The sequence below is a fragment of the Suricata suricatta genome, chromosome 11, assembly GCF_006229205.1.
Source record: "Suricata suricatta isolate VVHF042 chromosome 11, meerkat_22Aug2017_6uvM2_HiC, whole genome shotgun sequence".
Taxonomy (NCBI): Eukaryota; Metazoa; Chordata; class Mammalia; order Carnivora; family Herpestidae; genus Suricata; species Suricata suricatta.
In genome coordinates, this window is record NC_043710.1 from 29,770,900 (window position 1) to 29,790,670 (window position 19,771).

The window sequence follows — 19,771 nt, forward strand, 5'->3', positions numbered from 1 at the left end:
TGATCTTTAAATATTTGACTGTTGCCTTAAAATAGCTACCTGATTTTTTTAAAAAAGAACATAATTTAAAAACCCTTAGCTTATTTTTAATTTATAGTCCTTGAAAAAAAAATAAGTGCCTGGCCCAATCATTTATATGCCTGGGCAAAAGCAATACATCTATATAAAAGTACAGTGATATATTTCTGTTGCTGGTTTAATGTGCTGCTCCTCGCCCTGTATGTTCTGATTCATTGGAGAGTAGCAATCATGTCGACAGGCGCTGTTCTTCAGTTCCCATCAGCGACAACTAAAGGCCAATTCAAGGTTGTGGTGGGGTCATGAATCTAACACAGTCGCTGATAGAACAATTTCCCTTCCACACAGCATTGTCAGTGGGACACACTGGGAATAGCCAGGGAGGCTGGCTGTGTGTATCTCCATCTTCTTGCTTTTCCTTTTGTTTCTGAGTCCGTGTCTGTGGTGCGTACCAATCCAGTGCCGTTAGGGAATGGAGGGGCAGTCCATGGAAAATTGATAAGGGAGAAAATTTCTAATGCCTCAAGCATTGGGGGGGTGTGGATCCTCTGCAAACAAGTCCTCTAACAATGCATTACAGAGGAGTCAAGAGCAGAGAGAACAGGAGAAGCAGAAATAAAGACCTACTGGTTGGAAACAAAAGGAGTTCTCAGGGCTCTCTAAAGAAAATGTTTACCTTCCAGAGACTCTGTGAGTTAATTAAATAACTGACTTGTCTGTTCTTTCATTTCCCAAATAGTGTCTGAGAGAGTGAGGATGCTACCTCTGCAGCTGCTTTGTCTGTGTTCCTTATTCATCCTAGGCTGCCACCTCAGGTTGACCAGAAAGCCAAGCCTTACCCCTGGCTGTCCATGGGGTGAAAGGAGGTTTAAATTAAAGTGATGTCCAAAGGTAGGGCATCTTGAATGAGGCTTTCATTAGTAGTGTCATAATTTTTGTGAGCTAAGCCTAAAGTTTAGTTCAAATTAAAGACATCCATAAAGTGGGGAGTAGAATAAGGACTAGGCTGGTTGTGGGGCAGTTTTTCTTGGATGGTCCCAAGTCACAATATCCAAGGAGCATGGAGTCTATTAGGCATTGTCAGCATTTCATAGAGGATTTAAACATAGACTCCAAGACACACTGGTGAGTGTGGACCTGAATTTGAAGCAAGGGCTGTTGAGTGCAGAGCCCACTCTTAGTCAGCAGACTCATGGCTCCTAGTGTTGGACGTCCATGCAAAGGAGGTTAACCGTGCACATCCCTCCTCGTGTCCCTCAGGGTCCCAAACAGCAACTGTCCTGACAGAAGCCCTGATTCTAAGAGTAGGAATTCTTTGATCTAATGGGATCAACTGTTTTTAAAACATAAAAAAATTTAAGAAGAGTCAGTGACGTGTTTTGGGTAGCTATCAATTGGCAAAGATGGACCTAATTTCAGCTACCATGAAATAACTAACCATGCCTTTCTTCTTACAACAAAGGCAGCTACTAAGAAAGAATCACAATAAAAGCTAATTAAGGGGCGCCTGGGTGGCTCAGTTGGTTAGGCGTTGGGCTTTGGCTCAGGTCATGATCTCACGTTTGTGGGTTCAAGCCCCACATCGGGCTCTGTGCTGACAGCTAGCTCAGAGCCTGGAGCCTGCTTCCGGTTCTGTGTCTCCTACTTTTTCTGCCCCTGCCCCTCTCATGCTCTGTCTCTCTCTGTATCAAAAATAAATAAAACATTAAAAAATTTTATTAAATAAAAGTTAATTAAACACAATTAATAAATCTACATACGAGACAAATCCACCACAACAGGTCTGAAGTTCACATTAGGGATAGTTGTCCTATTTACCACTCTTTCTTTTTATAAGAGAAAAAAGGCTTACTTTTTAGAAATTACTTTTCCCTATTATAAAATCAATACATTATTGGTATAGAATGTTTTGGAAGTACTGAAAGAAAAAAGAAGTAAATTAACCAGCCAATGTCTTACCACACGATTAATATTTTAGTGTATTTCTGCTTCACCTCTTTTATATAATTACATACATTTTTTCAGGTTTTAAATAGTCCTACTGAATACATAATTTTGAAAACTAATTTTTAAAATTTACCATTTCTATGTAAGCGTCTCCCTATTTCCTTACAAACTGCTAATAAATATTTTAATGGCTGCTTACTGTTCCTACAAGTGGATATTCCAGAGTTTACTTAATGATTCTTTATTACATTAGGTGGTTTTTCAAGTTTTTTTTGCCATTACGAATAATGTCATGATAAATATTTGGGGACATTTGATACATTTCAGATTACTTCCTGGGGCCAGATTTACAGAAGTAGGAATTCAGGGTCAAAAGGTATGGAAACATGTGACACTCTCGAGAAACACTATTGTCATATTGCTTTATGAAAGAACTGATGCCGTTTTCACTGCCACTAGCAACTAATCGAGCAAAACTGCAAAGTGACTAAAAACTGTCTATGGGGTTAGACCAGGGTTTCTCAACCTCAGCACAATTGACCTTTTGGGCTGGATAATTCTTTATTGTAGAAGGCTGGCCTGTGCAGTCTGGGACATTTAGCAGCATCTCTGATATCTACCCACTAGATGCCAATAACAACCTCCAGTTGTGACAATGACAAAGATCTTCAGACATTGCCAAATGTCCTGGGGAGGGGGGTGTGCAAAAATCACTCTTGATTGAAACCTATGTGCTAGTCAAACTTCAACTTGTATTTGAGTTCTACCTCACACAATAGGCCAACGTGAGCGGGTTACTCGATCTCCTTGGCTCCTCATTTACTCACTGTAAACTGGAAGTAATGACACTCAGCCCAAGGATTGAGAACACATGTAAGGCACTTCCCATAATGTTGGGCACATGGTAAGAGCGCATAACCCTTTATAATGAAGATTACCATGTTAATGCTTCTAGTGTCCCATAAAAAGTTCTGGCCTTTATATTTCAATAAAGGAGAGATGTATATCTCCTTTGGTAAATCACTGATATTCATATACTCAGTCAAAGTATTTATTGAGCCTTTATTATATACCAGGCATTGTTCTAGACACTAAAGACACCACAGTGAATAAAACACTGTCCTTTTCACATGCAAGGGGGGAGACAGACTAAATAAGATAGAAAAAGTTAATTATATAATATATTAGGAAAGGGGATAAAAATGGTTTGGGAGATGGAGGAGGTTAAAATTTTAGGTGAGATACCTCAGGAAACCATTCTTGAGAAAGTAACATATTAGTTAAGACCCAATTGCACCATGCATACACTGTAGTAAGAGCAACTCAGTCAGAGGGAGTAGCAAGTGCAAAGGCCCTGATCAGGAACATGCATAGAGTGTTTGAGGACCAGCACACAGGCTAGCGTCCTGCAGGAGGTCGCAGAAGGAATGAAGATGGGGTATGAGTGGTTGGCTGGGGGCTTGATGACAAGGGACTTTGAGTGAGATGGGAAGCCATGAGATACAATTGTTTTATATCCTTTAAAATAATTTGACAAAAATGGAAGAAGCAATAGGTAATGGAAGAGAGTCTATCCAAGGGATGTAGACTATAAGCTAAGAGGGGAGAAGTGGAAAAACCTGTTGCTGTTTGTTGACAGGGCTTATCCAGCCAAGCTCCAAATCTTACCAGTTTGGAAATTCCATCTCATCTCCACTAAAAGACCTAATATGACTGAAGGTAACAGTTCAAGTTTAATGAAGATAGTTGATTGCAGGCATTTGGCATCATCATCATCCAAGGAGATGAGCTTGTTTTATTCTTTTTTTTTTTTTGTGTGTGTGTGTGTGTGTGTGTGTGTGAGAGAGAGAGAGAGAGAGAGAGAGAGAGAGAGAGAGAGAAGCATCTAATGCCATGTACATAATTCTCTCCTAAGAATTTGGAACTCAACCCTCTCTCCTCCTCTCTGTACCAGCAACAAATATTCTAAAGCATCCATGGAAGGTATGTCTGTTTCTCTTTCTTCTTGAAATGATTGGAAAATGAAGTACTGGAGTGAGAAACCGAGACAATAACCAAAGAGAACAAAGTGGTGTGAGGAGGGTTGAGGGCACTTCATTGCAACTTGTTCTTATGGCTGTAGAATTCTAGAACAATCATTGAAACAAATTTCTCTGTCTCTTGGCAGATTTGGAATGTTGACTTTCTTGGTAAGACTGTATCAGTGGTATGCATTTCTCTATTATGACTCGTATTTAAGGTGTATGCCCTGCCCATGTCAACAAGTACAAACACATGTTTGAATGTCTTTTTTTCCATAGTCCAAGTTGATATTAATCAGAATTTATTTCAGATAAAAATTTTAACATGCACTTGAATTCAAAGGTGAGAGTGTATTCCATTTCATTCTCATTTTATGGAATAACTTTCTTGCCAGTTCCAGCTTGGCACCTTGATTCTCTTGCAAAAGACAGTTCTCAGGAGGGCCTACAGAGTAGGGAACATCTCTGACCATCCCCCACTGCCTTGAAGGCAAGAGGGATTGATTCCTTGGTGTTGCCTGAGGCATTGGAGGCAAGTCTGTGAATTTTGAACTTTTAAAATATCTTATATTTTGAAAAGTGAAATAGTTTAGTTCAATTCTACCTCCTGCTATTCATTTCAAGATTGTCACAGCAGGGCTTGCTAAAGGACCAAAGACAACCGTGAACACCTTAAAAGGCAGTTTTCTTCTGTAAACGTCATGTAGGCAGATTGCTGGGGACTGCATTTATTCATTTCCCAACATTCATTACCATACTTCATGTCAGATTAATTTCTTGACAATGCCGACTCACTGCTTTGTGAGCACCAGCCCGAAATGGAAATTGAGTCACTGTCTCTGGCCCAGAGGGCAGCCTTCATCTACTTGGGATGACAAAGATGTATGGTCCCTTGATCCAGTCTCCTGTTCCTTGGTCAGTGTCCCTTTAGCAGAGGACCCTGAGCTATTGGGTGCTGCCAGCCTGTCTGATGACTTTTAAGTCTTTTCTTGTTACTAATCAACCTGCCTTTTCCACGTCCTTAATCTTGAACGTGAAGAAAACCTGGCTGTTTGTGTGTCCATAAATGCCTCCTCACAACAAGGTATAAACTGGCACTTTGTTTCAGTGCTGCTCTGTGAAGTGGGACAGGAGAACAGTGATGTCAGTGGGTGGCTTCAGGAAGCATCCACAACCGTTGTGGGGTCATTCTTTGGTTTCAAAGGGAAGGGCCTAGTTTGTGATCTCTGCAATGGTATATCAGACCTCAGGACCAGGAAGGGAGCCGTGGGGAGTGGAGCTAAAGGATCCCTGCAGCAGGAGTACACAGACAAGGCTTCAGCTAGCGTAGCTTCATTAGATAGATCCACCTTCTTGGGTGTAAGGAGACTTGAACCAGCTGAAAAATCTCCCCATACTATTTGTATAATATTATGCAGTTAGACAATCTGTGCTATTAGTATATATCAAAAAATAACCTATTCTAATTTGCTGAACCCTGGAAAAAAATGGAATCGAAATTATTTTCTACTACTGAAGCCATGACCCAAATAACGGTCACCATCAAACCTGGCAGACACACCCTGACGAACACACACTCTGGGAAGGGAGAGAGGGTGCAATGAGGGTCGATTCAGTGAATGAATGAGGACCTACTGATAAAAATAAGGACCAAAGGGTATAAAAGGAATATCAAATCATTCTGTGCAGTCAACCCGACTGAAGCCAAATGATATCAATCCTCCTTTTTCAATCAAAGACTAAGCATTCTGGTAAATAAAATGAAATGATTTGGGGAAATGTAATTCACTTTAGTGGAAATACAATATTCCAATTTAAGAGTAACTTACATATAATCAAGTACATGAGAGACAGTGGGGTTCAAAATGTCCTTTTAACTATAATAAACCAAGCATTGTAATGAGAGTAGTGTCTAAACAGCTTTCCCCTTCTTGTGGTCTACACCAAAGAAGATGAATAGCCTGGCTTAGCTACAGAGAGGCAGCCTCCAAAGCAGGGGGGTGAATGCGTCCTTCCTCTGGGAAAATGCTGGGAACCAAGAGGGCTTGTAAACATCAAGGGACAGGTGTATCTTTTTTTTTTTTTTTCTCTTCACAGTTGAGGATCTGGAACATTCCAGGCTGCCTCCAAAATTGGCAGCAAAAAAAAAAGGTTAACCAGCTGTAAAAGAATGGAAAAGGTATATCTAAAAAGGTGAACTCTTTCATGCCCTAGGGATGCTTTGGCCTCTCGTAAGAGACTCTGTCCAACTCAGCCTCTCCCCGCCTGAGGGAGGACTGATGCTCGTCAACCTGGGGCTTAGAAGTAGGTCCATAGCTGCTTCAAGGCTTGTTCTTTAAACAAGTCCAAATCAGAGACAGATCAAGACCAAGCTCAAATAGAGGATTTTTAGGCACGGGGTAAACTCGAATTTTCTGATTAGAGAAATGAGAGCTAAGGCAAGAGAGTGCTAATGAAAGATTCCAGGCAAAAACGTCAGGGCCAGCTGCCAGCTCTCAGACTGAGCTTGGCAGACAGACAGTGGAGCTCTGACAGGGAGTTTCTCTGTGCATTTTAGAAGAAAGCAAAATGGATCTAAATGCAGCGAACCTATTGATTTATTCTCTTTGTACTGGACATGGCTTTTTATTAAAGAAAGCAGATATTCAATAGTGTTAACTAGTAATGGGAATTGACTTTTCACTAATTGCACAGACCTTGGCATTAATACACTTTAATGGAACCTGGGCTCTGCGTCCCTCAGATCAATCCTGAAGTTTTTCTCTAACTCTTTCTGGTCAAAGGACATGAATAGCATTGTAACTGAGGGAGACCTTTTTTAATCTTTCTTTCTTTTAATTCATGGAATGAATAGTCTGAGGAACTTTCTTTTATTTCACAGGACCAGAGAGAGGGATAGTTTGTACAGAAAGTCTGTGGTCTGAACTGACTGTGGAGTTTGGTGTCAGCTGTTTAGAATTCAGTAATGAATGCTGGAAAAGAGTTTGGCTCCCCATGCACCTGGCTGGGTCCTACCCTTGCTGGATTCTCTGAGGCAGAGGACTCATCACTCATTCATCACTCATTGTGGGATTTATTAAAAGTAAATAGTATCCCTGACAGACGCTGAGCTCACACACAGACCTGGAACCAGGGATGTGAGACTCTATATTGCTCTCACGAACCCCTAGTAGAGTCTGACCTCGCCCAAAGGCAAAACACCGTGGAGTATCAGATCCTGCCAGGAAGGAGGACATTCCTGAAATTCCCAGGATGGCAAATGTTCCATCTCTTGTTCTCTGGGATTGATTGCACGGCAAAGATGACCTTCTAAGACATAATGTTTCAAATCCAAACCAAGAAACTGTGAGGTTCTCAAAAAAGGATGTTGTGTCTTATTCATCTTTGAATACAATGCCCATAGTCAAAGTGACAAATCGCATTTAATTCATGACTTTAACCTCTTTCTACCCATGTAGCATTAAGTGAGCCAGGTGCTTTGGGCTGGTAGGTCTTTACCGAAAAGGAAAATAAAAAGGGTACGAGAAACACATGCTTTGACGAGTTGTTTTGGGATTAAATTAAGATACTTTATGTAAAGCTTTTACTCATTACACTCAAAGCTTTTCAGCTCATTGAGGGCACATAGTAAGCTCCAGAGAAGGACAGTTAGGACTTCATCATCTTGGAATTTCATGAGCTTGGACATTGGGCATTTGGTAAATGTAGTTCAATGAATGGGTTCATTCTTGGCATCAGCTATTTTTATGCCTGCTATGTGCCAGCCATGGTTCTGCAGGGGACAGGCAGACACATCCCCTGACCTCATGGAGTTTGCAGTTTGGTGGGGATACAAGCAATAAGCAGGAAAATGAGTAACGGATGACTAAACTATCTGAAATGTAATTTGGGATAGTGGTAAGTGCTGTGAAAGAAATTAAACAAGATAAAGGAATAGGAAGTAACCGTGCCTGTGAGAGAAGAGAGCCAGTGGGGGAGGCAGAGAAACGAGGGGCTGTTGGGGAGACAAGTGAATGAATAACTGGACAGAGAATTCTTCAAGTACCCATCATGCACCTTTCCCTGCTTGTTTTAATTCCTCTGATCATGTGCTAACTCAGTAACTTCTCTTTTTACCTGACGGACTTTTAGGCTATAGAGTTTGTCACTATGTCGTGGGGTGACATAACTCCCATTATCCAAACCTCCCTGTGCCTTGCACCCTTTTTCCTAAGGTGCTCCTCACCTAAACCCAGTGCTTCACCTCAACAATGAACACTACATCTGGGAATTTTTCTACAACATAATTTGCTTGAGGGAGTCAGAAAAAATGCCTCTCTTTTTACGTCTGACTTCTGTACCTCCAGCTTGCCTTCTGGAAGGGGACAGCTATGGATTCAAGATGCCTCAAGCCTAGAAGGAGTCTTTGCTTTCTATTTGGCTCTGCAAAGTATCACAAAACTGGACTGCCATATTGAATTATTTTCAGCAGTAGAAATTCTTCGGTGCCCCATCTCAGACCAGGCTCTAATTTGAAAGTAATAACATTTGGGCAAAGCTCAGATGCACTAAGTTGCTGCCGAGGGCTTGGTGGGTTTTGAGGTAATTGGTTTTACTCAGTTGCTGATGCTTCACTTGGACAAATGAGAAATCAAACTACAGCTCAGTTTGCAGAAAAGCCCATGTCAGCAGTTTATTCTGACTACTATTTCAGAGCTTGTTATGTTATTGGCAATAAAATGCAACTAATATACTGTTAATTAATATTGCATCCTACAGCTAATTTATCACATTATTAATCAGAGTGATAAAACCAGGGAAAATGCAACTCACCTTAAGTGTCTTTCCATTTCTTTCAAACACTTGTATTTATGCACAAATACATGTTTTGGTCAACACTGCCAAGTGTTTGGTTGTTCCTGGATGAGTGTATTCTATTTTCAAACAGTAACTTGCCCCTCAGGAATATTTTATTTAGCAAGACAGGACTTAAAGTGAAAGGGTAACCATTTCTGATCGTAACCTTGGCTTTGTGCTTCTGGTAATTATCCTTTAATTGCATTACCCTATTTGAAATAGAGTTGTAATTGGAAAAAAACAATTTGACATTCCCTGATGCTTACTCTGACATGCACTATTTGCTTTTTATTCAAATGTAAATTCTCTCCATAATACTATCAAAGAAAGAAAAAAATTAAGCAAAATTGAAATGTCAGTTGCAATTTCTGACGTGCAGGCAGTGTCATTCACTCGCGCTGTCTGGAAGGCAAGACTTTCGGTTCAGATGGGGGAAAAATCAAGCTATGAAATTAGCATGCTCTGAGGAGAGGGAGAGATGGATGGCAGAATCACAGATCCATCCCTTTGGGATATGTGTCCACCTTGCACAATGGCTTCAAAATATCAAACAAGCTGCCAGCTGTAGTTTTTGGATGAATAAGCCTTTCTTGCTTTATGATAAAAAAAAAGTTTTGCCTTAAAAACCGAAGGATAATACACTTAACTCTGGAGTTATTTCACCTTAGGCTTCTTGAGGGTGTAATTCTAATTTGGAGCATGTGATATGTGATAGGCAGCCTCTAAAGAGGCTCCAGTGATCAGATCCCTGACAGTCACACCCTTTTGTAATCTCTTCCCTTTGAGACTGGGCTGGACCTTGTGACTTGCTTCTAATGAATAGAACATGGCAAAAGTAATGGGATGTCACTTTCAAGATTAGGTTACACAAAGTGCTGTGGCTTCTGCCTTGGGCTTCTCTGTTTTGCTCTCTCATGCACTCCCTCTGAGGGAAGTCAACTGCCATGTGGTGACCTGCCCTGTGGAGAGGCCATGTAGTAGCTGAGAGAGGTCTCTGGCTGACAGCCAGCAGGGCAAGGAGGCCCTCATCCAACAGCACCTGAGGAACCCAGTCCTGCCAATGGGATGGAAGGGAATCATTGCTCAATTGAACTTTCAGATGAGTCTGCAGCCCTAGACGACACCTGACTGCAGCCTCTGGAGAGACTGTAAAGTCACAGGCACCCAGTTGAGTGACACCTGGATTCTTGACCAACAGGAATTGTGAGGTAGTATTTGTTATTTTAAGCTGCTAAGTTTCAGGATACTTTGTTATATGGTGATAGATAACTAATTTATAGGGCAGGAGAGAATGGTTACTAAACAAATAAGTAATTGTAGATATTTGGCTTGCCATGCGATTTTGGCAGGGGAAGAAATGAACAACGGTGGAGGAAAAAAACATCAATGACTCAAATAAGTCACATGAACTTACTGTGCCTCAATTTTCTTATCTTTATCATGCGTATAATTTACTCACAACATTTTTGAGTTGTGGAGTGCCTGGATGGCTCAGTTGGTTAGGCATCTGGCTTTGGCTTAGGTCATGATCTCACGGTTCGTGGGTTCAAGCCCCGCATCAGGCTCTGTGCTGACAGCTCGGAGCCTGGAGCCCACTCAGATTCTCCATCTTTCTCTTTCTCTCTCTGACCCTCCCCTGATCACACTGTCTCTCTCTGTCTCTCAAAAATTAATAAAATGTTAAAAAAATTTTTTTTGAGTTGAAAATGAAACACCAAATGCAAAAGCACTTAGAAAAGTCCTAAGTACTGTATGTACATGAAATGATTGGTATTAAAAATCCCTTATACTTTGTGGTTGCCTGGGTGGCTCAGTCAGTTAAGCGCCTGACTCTTGGATTTTGCTCAGGTCATGACCTCACAGTTCGTGAGTTTGAGCCCTGTGTCGGGCTCTGTCCTGGCAGCACAAAGCCTGCTTGGGATTCTCCCTTTCTCTCTGTCCTCTCCCCCAACTCCTGCTCTCTCTTTCTCTCAAAAATAAATAAATAAAAATTAGAAATTAAAAATTTATTGTACTTTGGACAATATCCCTCCAATGTAGGACCCACAGTATGGTAGAATGAGCACTATGTTTCAGTAGATCTGGATTCTAATCCAGGCTTTTCCTGTATGTGGCTGCATGACCTCAAAACAAGCACTTAGGCTCTATTGCTTTCAATTTCCTGACACTGAGAGAAAGGGAAATAGGACAAGTAAGTTTTGATCAATAACAGCAGCCTAACAGCATGGGTATAGTAATTGGGACTCTGGTCAAAAGTCACAGAAATCCCACCTGAAACAGATTATCTCTAGGATCTACTCTAGTTTTTATCGGTTTTTAGTATTTGTTTGGGTTTTACTAGGTTCGCAAAGGAATATGATTGTAATTTTCCTTCACCTAGGACATATGTATGTCAGGATGAGTGAAAAAAATACATTTCTTGAGAGCGTGGTTAGTTAAGTGAATCAGTTATACATATGAATATTGAGCAAAGGTATTAGAGACATGACATTGCAGTGCTAGGTATGACAGACTTGACTACCAGTGCCTGTTTCTGATCATCTGATTCTTCCAGTCAACGTACCTCCAAGCACTTCCTTAGGTGTAGAAGAGGTGTTTTTATTCACATATCCCTGACGTCTGAATTCTGCTGCTGTCACCTTTATGATATCACAGCAGCGGGGCAAGCCCCTGCAGAAGCCTGAATGTGGGTGTCTCCTACCACCTCACCTCCTCACTTGCTACATCCTAGTCTTGGCCCAAGCGTTATTTCCTTTGCCCATTCCCCCCCGCCCAAACTCAAGCAACAGCACTACCCCTTTTCTTGTAAGCAGAGTAGAAAGTTGCTTAACCAAAGAGTTCTGAAGAACCTATGAAGGTCCTCTTGACCACACCATCTTCCTCAATGGCTTTCATCAATATCCCTAAGTCTAAGCTTTAGGCCACTTCCTCAACTTAGAAGGTGGGAAAAGTATACCAAATTTGGAAGCAAAAGATACAGGTTGAAAACCAAGTTCTTGCAGAAAATAACTGGGGGAACTTAGGTAAAAATTATGAGTTGGAAGTTAATTAGTTAATCCAAGCCTGACTTTTCACCTCTATAAAATGAGGAAGAGAATACCTACCCTGTCTTTTGGCACGTTTGGTAGATTAGGTGAAATACTGATTGAAGGATTATTTTGAAATTTGAAAAGTCCTGTGAAAGTGCTGTGATCCTTAAGGGCTAACACATTGTTCTCGATGTTAGCAGTGGTGAGGTTGTCTGTGAGTCCTTAGGACACTGAAAAGAAGGGACAAGGCTGAGTAAGTTTTAATTGATGAACATAGGGTAAGGGCATGGGTATATGAATCAGAATCCTTAGATCAAAAGTGAAAGAAATCCAGGGCAACTAGGTGGCTCAGTTGCTTCAGTGTCAGACTTCTGCTCAGGTCATGATTTCATGGTTCATGAATTGGAGACCCGCATCAGGATTGCTGTTCCTTGAGATTCTCTCTCTCTCTCCCTCTTTCTCTGCCCCTCCCCCACTCTCTCTCTTTCTCTCAAAATAAACTTAAAATGTTTAATGTTTATTTATTTTTGAGAGAGAGAGAGAGAAAGAGAGAGAGAGAGAGAGAGAGAGAGAGAGAATGGGGGAGGGGCAGAGAGAGAGGTAGACAGGCTTTGAGCTGTCAGCACAGAGCCTGACATGGGGCTCAAACCCATGAACCGTGAGATCATGACCTGAGCCAAAGTCGGATGCCCAGCCCATTAAGCCACCGAAGTACCCCAGTCTCAAAACAAACTTTAAAAGTTAAAGAAGGGGCACCTGGGTGGCTCATCGGCTAAGCCTCCGACTTCGGCTCAGGTCAGATCTCACGTTCGTGGGTTCGAGCCCCGCGTCGGGCTCTGTGCTGACAGCCAGCTCAGAGCCTGGAGCCTCCTTCCGCTCTGTGTCTCCTTCTCTCTCTGCCCCTCCCCCTCTCATGCTCTGTCTCTCTCTGTATCAAAAATAAATAAAAACATTAAAAAAAATTTAAAAGTTAAAGAAGTCCAACTCGAAATAGTTTGGGAAAAAGAAGAAACTTTCTAAAAGAGCATTACACTTAACCTAGAGAAGAGCAAGGGTGGAATTGTTCCTCACGGAAAATTGGAAAAGGACTCAAATTCAACCTGGGAGAGGTCCTTTCTCTACTATGTAGAGCGTCTTCTTCCACGTACTGGGAACCTGCTGATGGGTGCTCCCACTCTTCAAATTCTGTTGCTCCCACCACCCAGAGGAGGTGAATCCTCTCCTTCCCCAGCTCTAAGTTTTCTAGGGAAGGATGTGGGTTGGCTTGACAGAGGTGCCCACCAGCGAACCAAGGGGGTGGAAACACCTGGGAACGCCCCCCGAATGTCCTCCTCGCCAAGGCCCCCACCCATGGCTGGGCTGGTACATACAGTCATCGAGGCTGTGCAGTGCCCTCTACGCAGCAGCCCCACTTGCCCTGGGACAAAACTAAATGCCAGGCAGCTGCACGAAAGCACTTCATTTCTCATGGGAATGCACCCCAAAAGGTGGTAGCGAAAGAAATATCGTAAAATGTTTATCTTAACGAGAGGGGGTGGGAAAAGTTTCCCTTGGGAGGAAGGATGCGAGAAGCCCTTCTCAGTCCTCTGTCAGAGTCCACCCGAGGCAAGGCCCTGCACGGGGACGGGCGGTAGGTAATTCCATTCCCTTGTAGGAGACAACGCTTCCACTTTCCTACTGATGGAATGAAAGGAGAAACTCCACTCAGTCACTAGTATGGATGGGAAAACCACAAAGTAGGAGTTCTCTCTTTTCATACATTCAAGAAAAGATTGCTTTTCCCAATGTAGTTGGAGGCATATTCCAAATTGCGCTGTTGAGGTGGGAAGACTCCAGTCACTTTCGTTACCCCCTGCCAGGATTACTATGTGGCACTGAACCCGCTCCATCTCTCCTACTGAATGCTGCTGCGTTAATCTTCCTCAAGCCCACAGGCTCGAATCCTCTCTCCACTGCCTCTTCCTCCTCCAGGCTCCCAAACCCCTCACGCTATGACCAGAATCGGCCTCTCTAGGTCCATCTCCCACTTCCTTTCTAGTCCATACATATCGACCTTGTTCCCCAATACGTCCAACGGGGTCTCACCTCTAATTCTTCACACGAGCTACTCCTCTGCCTGGAATGTGCTGCCTTTTGAAATCTTCCCTGTTTGTCCTTTATGAAGCCTTTCCTGCCTCCTGTCTGCTCCTCTGACTCCTGGAACTGACAGTTTGTACTTCCCGATGGCACTCACTACTACACTCTGTCTCAAGTAATATTTGTACTTGTTATAATTCATTTGTTCAGTGAAAAGATCCTTGAAAGAAAGGTTTAAAAAATGGTGGTGGCAAATACGTATATTTCTTACTATATGCTGACACCACTACCTATTTTAAGTTATTTAATCCTCAATACAAATGAAAACTTTTTTTTAAGAGTCAAAGAATTGGTTTTTTTTTTGCTCTTGTGTTTTTTAAAATTTAATAGTTTATTGTCAAACTGGTTTCCATATAACACCCAGTGCTCTTCCCCACAAGTGCCCCCCTCCATTACCACAACCCCCTCCCCCCTCTCCCCCTTCAGTATTCAACAGTCTCTCATGGTTTGCATACTTCTCTCCCCAACTCTCTTCATCCCTTCCCCTTCCTTTCGCTTAGCATGACACCCTCGAGGTCCATCCACTTTCCTACAAATGGCCAGATTTCATTCTTTCTCATTGCCATGTAGTACTCCATTGTGTATATATACCACATCTTCTTGATCCATCATCAGATGAAACTGAGGCACAGAGAGGTTTAGTAACTTGTCCAAGGTCACACAGCTAAGTCGAGGTTTCAACTCAGATAGTGCGCCTCCCTGCGTTCATGCTCCTGACCACTATTATACCACTTCTCATGGGACACAGAAGTGCATTTACTGTGAGGCCAGCAAGCTCTTTCCAAGACAATGTACTTAATTTTTACTTACAATTTTGTATTCTTTCCTTAAGGAGGCCCTTAAGGTTGTATTAATTTCAGGTTGTATAAAACTGTCTTGCTCATCTTTGAATCCTCCTAAGCCCTGTTCAGTGATAATGATCATCATAAGGGTGAGGATGATGATCCCAAGCTTTATACAGAGCATTTTTACAAGGCATCCCAGCCATCTCATTGGATCCTTACAACAACCTGGAAGTTAGGCCTGGTCATTGCCACTTTTACAGATGGCAAGACTGACCTCAAGACACTGATTGATTTTGCCCGAGGCCACCAAGCTAGTAAGTGACGGAGCTGGAGCTGAAATCCAGGGGTTCTGATCCCATTCATCATGCTGCCTCTACTTAGGTGTTTGCTGCCGGTGGGTGTTCTGACAGCCTTCCCAGCGCCTAGTGGATGGCACTCCTCACCCCCGCCCCGCGCAGAGCCATTTGAAGAGCACTCCATCACAGCCAACAATTATCTAAATTGAAGTTGTCCATCCTGCCTTTTAAGTTCTTCTCCAGATAATGAACCTTTTCAACCAACACACGGTGCTTGACGTTAATCACACAGAGAAATGCAAACTCAAGTCTGTTCACCTTCGAAGGAGATAGAGCCTGAAAGGTACGGGAAGTTCATTTTTCTTCCAAGCCCTCATCTTGATAATTTCTTAGGGGGAACTTCTTCCTCTGCCTGTATTCCAGAGACTTTTCAAAGCCCTCAAACTGTTGCTAGATGATAATAAAAATATGTTTGCCTGTATCTAGACATTTTTGGGTAAGTAACCTATAATTTATCATTCTGCATTACAGAAAGCCTGGAGAATTACATTATATAGAAGGATTCAGCTTTTATAGATGATATGTAAATATATTCCAAGGCGGTGGAACCCTGGATCCTGTGAGAAATGTCTAAACACTGACCCTGGAGAAATCACAATATCCAGTCATATCCAAGGACATGCCAACTCCAAGTATCATGCAGGGAAGGACTCCACCAGCAAGCCCTGTCTTCTCTCAGACTTCAGCAGTCAGTGGGAAAAAGGTAAACGGAGGCAGTGGTTAAGATCTCCATCTCTGGGGTTAGGCCAGCCAGGATGTGACTCCAGCTTCGCCCCAAAGCAGTGGTATGGCTTACGCACACTGCTAAACACCATTCATTGATTTAGCAAATATTTACCGAGGATTTAATTAGACAGCAGCCAGTGTGGTAGGTACTGAGACAAAGGAGAGGACAAAACGGAAACCACATCATCAAGTTTTCGTTTGCAAAATGGAAATAATTGAAGCACCTGTCTCACTTGGCGGTGTGAGGATTACAACCCGGCCTGGGAGCTGGCTCATACTTATCACTACAGAGAATAACAAAATAATCTTTTACTTGGATTCTAGATTTTTAAAACATGTCAGGGTTGTTCGTTTGTTTATATTTTGAGTCTCTCCCAGCCCTGTTTTTCAGAAAAATTTTTGAGGGGTTTCCCTTGATGGGGCCTGACATTAAGTTTCTGGCGCTTCAGGCCATGTGGGTGGGAACATGGTACGAGGTGGGGCAACAGGAGGGTGAGGTACATTCAGCAAACCCAGCCAAGGTCAGAATTTGCAAGGTGGCCTTGGTGTAGATACTCCCTATGGAAGGGATTCTGCGGATACTATTTTACCTCTGGAGTTTGTCTGCCCAGAACACTGTTACAAAGTTTCATATGAAGTTTTTAACCTAAATACCTGATGCTGTGGCTCATATTCATTTCATTTCTTCTTGCCCTCCAGGTCTTGGTGGGGAGGTGAGTCAGATGGCCCAGCCAAGAGATGCTCACTTCGGCCCAGGTTGGGGTATCTGTGCTCTCCCTTGGGCCTCTCTGTGATGCACCAGGACCCCTACCCTGTGCACTGGCCTGTCTCTCCCTGGCACACAGACACAGGCCCAGGACTGCTCCGTCTCTGATGGTGCAGTGGCTGTTCTTCCCTCCTGTTCCCAGAGAACCACACTCTCCTTCTTTTGTCTTTTTATCATTAGGAATCCATTTCCCAGAAGGGTCTGGCATTCATCTCCTGGCCCCTCAATTTTTGAGATGGGGTGAAATGAGAGGCCAAGTCAAATCTTATTAAATTGCCAATATCAACAACTTTTGATTCAGAGGAAGGAAGGAAGGAAGCCTGGCAGGCAAGCTTGAGGAAACCAGGACTAGAATTTTATAATGACTCCTCTTCTGCTGTTTAATAATAATTATTACAGTTGGTTGAATGCTTCCTCTGCACCAAGCAATGAGCTGAGCAAGTTTTACATGTATCATCTCATTTAATGGTCACAACTGAATGGAGTCCCTCCCCATTGTTCCCACCCCATTAAATTACTCCCATTTTGGGGCGCCTGGGTGGCTCAGTCGGTTAAGCCTCAGGCTTCAGCTCAGGTCAGATCTCATGTTCATGGGTTCAAGCCCCGCATCAGGCTCTGTGCTGACAGCTAGCTCAGGGCCTGGAGACGGCTTCTGGTTCTGTGTCTCCTTCTCTCTCTGCCCCTCCCCCTCTCATGCTCTGTCTCTCTCTGTATCAAAAATAAATAAAACATTAAAAAATTAAAAAAATAAATTATTCCCATTTTAAGGGTGAAAAAACTGAAGGGCAGAGTTGTCAAGAGACTTGCCCAAAGTTTTTTATACCATTTGACCACAGGAGCCATGCCTTATCTGCTCTATGAGAAGGAAGGGATACAAACCATTAGCATCAACAACTTCCACCACCTTTTTGTAATGTTGTATTTTTGTGATTAGAATAATACTGTTCAGTACAGGAAATTTGAAAATTGTGCAACATATGATAGGAAAAAAAATAGAAAATTCATCAGACCAAAGATAAATTCCCTTAACATTTTGGGGTCTCTTCCTATTTTTCTGATTTTTTTTGTTTTTAGACAAATTTGGAGTTGTCCTGTTTACCTTGTTTTGTAGTCTGCCTTAAAAAATATAATTAACATCATAAGTATTGCCTCGTGGCATTAAAATTTTTCCAAAAATCATTTTTGCATTATGTTGATACATAAATATTATGTACCATTAGTTATTCAGTAGTTTTCCTCTTGTTGGAAAATTAGTCTGCAGATTTTACTCTTATAAGGGTGATGAGCATCATTATACAAAAATCTGTATTTTTAAGCCCCAGTGGCAACCGTGTTTATCATTTAGCTGTGATTTCCCTCCTACAAGAGGTCATCTCATTTCCACCCTCTGATTGTTTAGTCGCGATGACTTTTAGTCGCGATAACTTTGGTGCGTGGATGGGGCTGACACACTGTGCCTGGAAACAGACACAGCTGGGCCTGGGCTGTGAGTACCCAGACCAAAGACCAACAACAGGCAAAGCGACAGGACCTGTAGCTACTCACCGCTTATTGTTCTGGGCTCAGCTGGGTGAGGATTTCCCAGAAGGAGGGATGAGCGGAGTGGAGAGAGCAACCCACGAGAGCGTGTATGTGGCTGCCCACCCGCCCTACCCCAGAGCTCACTTTCCTGCCACCGAGCCAGCTTACCTCGGCTCCTGCCTTTCCCACCTATGGCTACTTCTTCCTGGAGCCCAGGCTCTAGACAGTGCACTGCCTGCAGGCGCCAAGCCTTTGCTTTCTCGGCAACAGAGTCTTACCTACCAAAGATAAAACAGAGGATGCAAGCAACATACTTCCTTTTGTTCCTTTTCCCCTTCATTTCCAAAACCTTATTCATACTTGATCAAACTCCCATTCCTGACTCAAAGAAAGGAGGGGGCAGGGAGAAGAAAGAAAAGGGAAGAAGGTAGAAATACACCTAGTAGACTACATTATCAGTTTATCTCTGGCTTCCTGCTTTCCCTAAGATGTAACATTTTTATATTTTAAAATATTTTATTCAACAAAACTTATTGAACATGTAATATGTGCCAAGCTTTGTGTTTAATGTGACAGCGGACGGAAATGACCAAGGATCATCTTAAAAGAAAGTTTCATAAAACTTTGCTCTGATTGGCTGCTTTTTCAGAAATGTAGAACATTGCCATTTACTGAGCATCTATATTAGGTTCTTAAAGCTGGTCCATTTAATCCTCACAATATTGCTGTCCTGTAGGTACCATTATTCACATTTCATATGCAAGGAAATCTGAGGCCTCTAGAAACCAAGTAACTTGTGTGAAGTCATAAAGCCAGGAATGAATAGAGACAATATTCATATTCAGGTTTTTGTAAAGCCCATGTTTAGAAGAAACCTTTTCTCTCCAAAGCGTTTAAGAAATAGTGCTCAAGCAAATGGCACTCCAAAGTAACTTTAAGAAATTTTGTTTCTAAATGGATATACTTTGTCCAAGGCCTGTTGGAGGAACCTTCACTGGAAGTTTGTAGTAAAACATCGCCCTCTTCCGGACATATGGACATCATACAACGGAGATGGATACAAAGGATTTAAAGGCAGAACAAAAGTACAATTACGTGCCCAGTGATACAATGTTAATCTGTTGTTATCATTTATCAGGTATATATCTTATTCTTCAAGGTGACTCCTCAGAGTGGAAGCAGAAATACACTTTGGAACCAGCCAAGCAATAATTTTCCAGCTCTTTTTATGTAGGTGTCTCCTAGGGATAGAAGTAGGTAAAATCTTCAACTACAGGGCACACCTTAAGAAACCTATATTAATACCTAACTATAATAATAACTATACTAACAAGCCACAATAATACCTAAACCATTAGAACCAAATAGCTCCAATGAATCCTGAATAGCAAGAAGTTCACATTCATAAGCTGAATGGAGAAAGGATACATATAGTGAATATAGGTCAACCTTTGCACTTTAGAGTCAGATAGACCTCACTTGATTCCCCTCCCTTTCGTTTATAAGCTACGTGACTTTATGCAAGTTATTAAATTATTTGAGCCTCGGTGTCTTCATCTGTTAAATCATAATTATAAAGTAGCTTCTTAAGTGATATAAGCCAGACAAAGAAAATTATTGTGTGGTAATA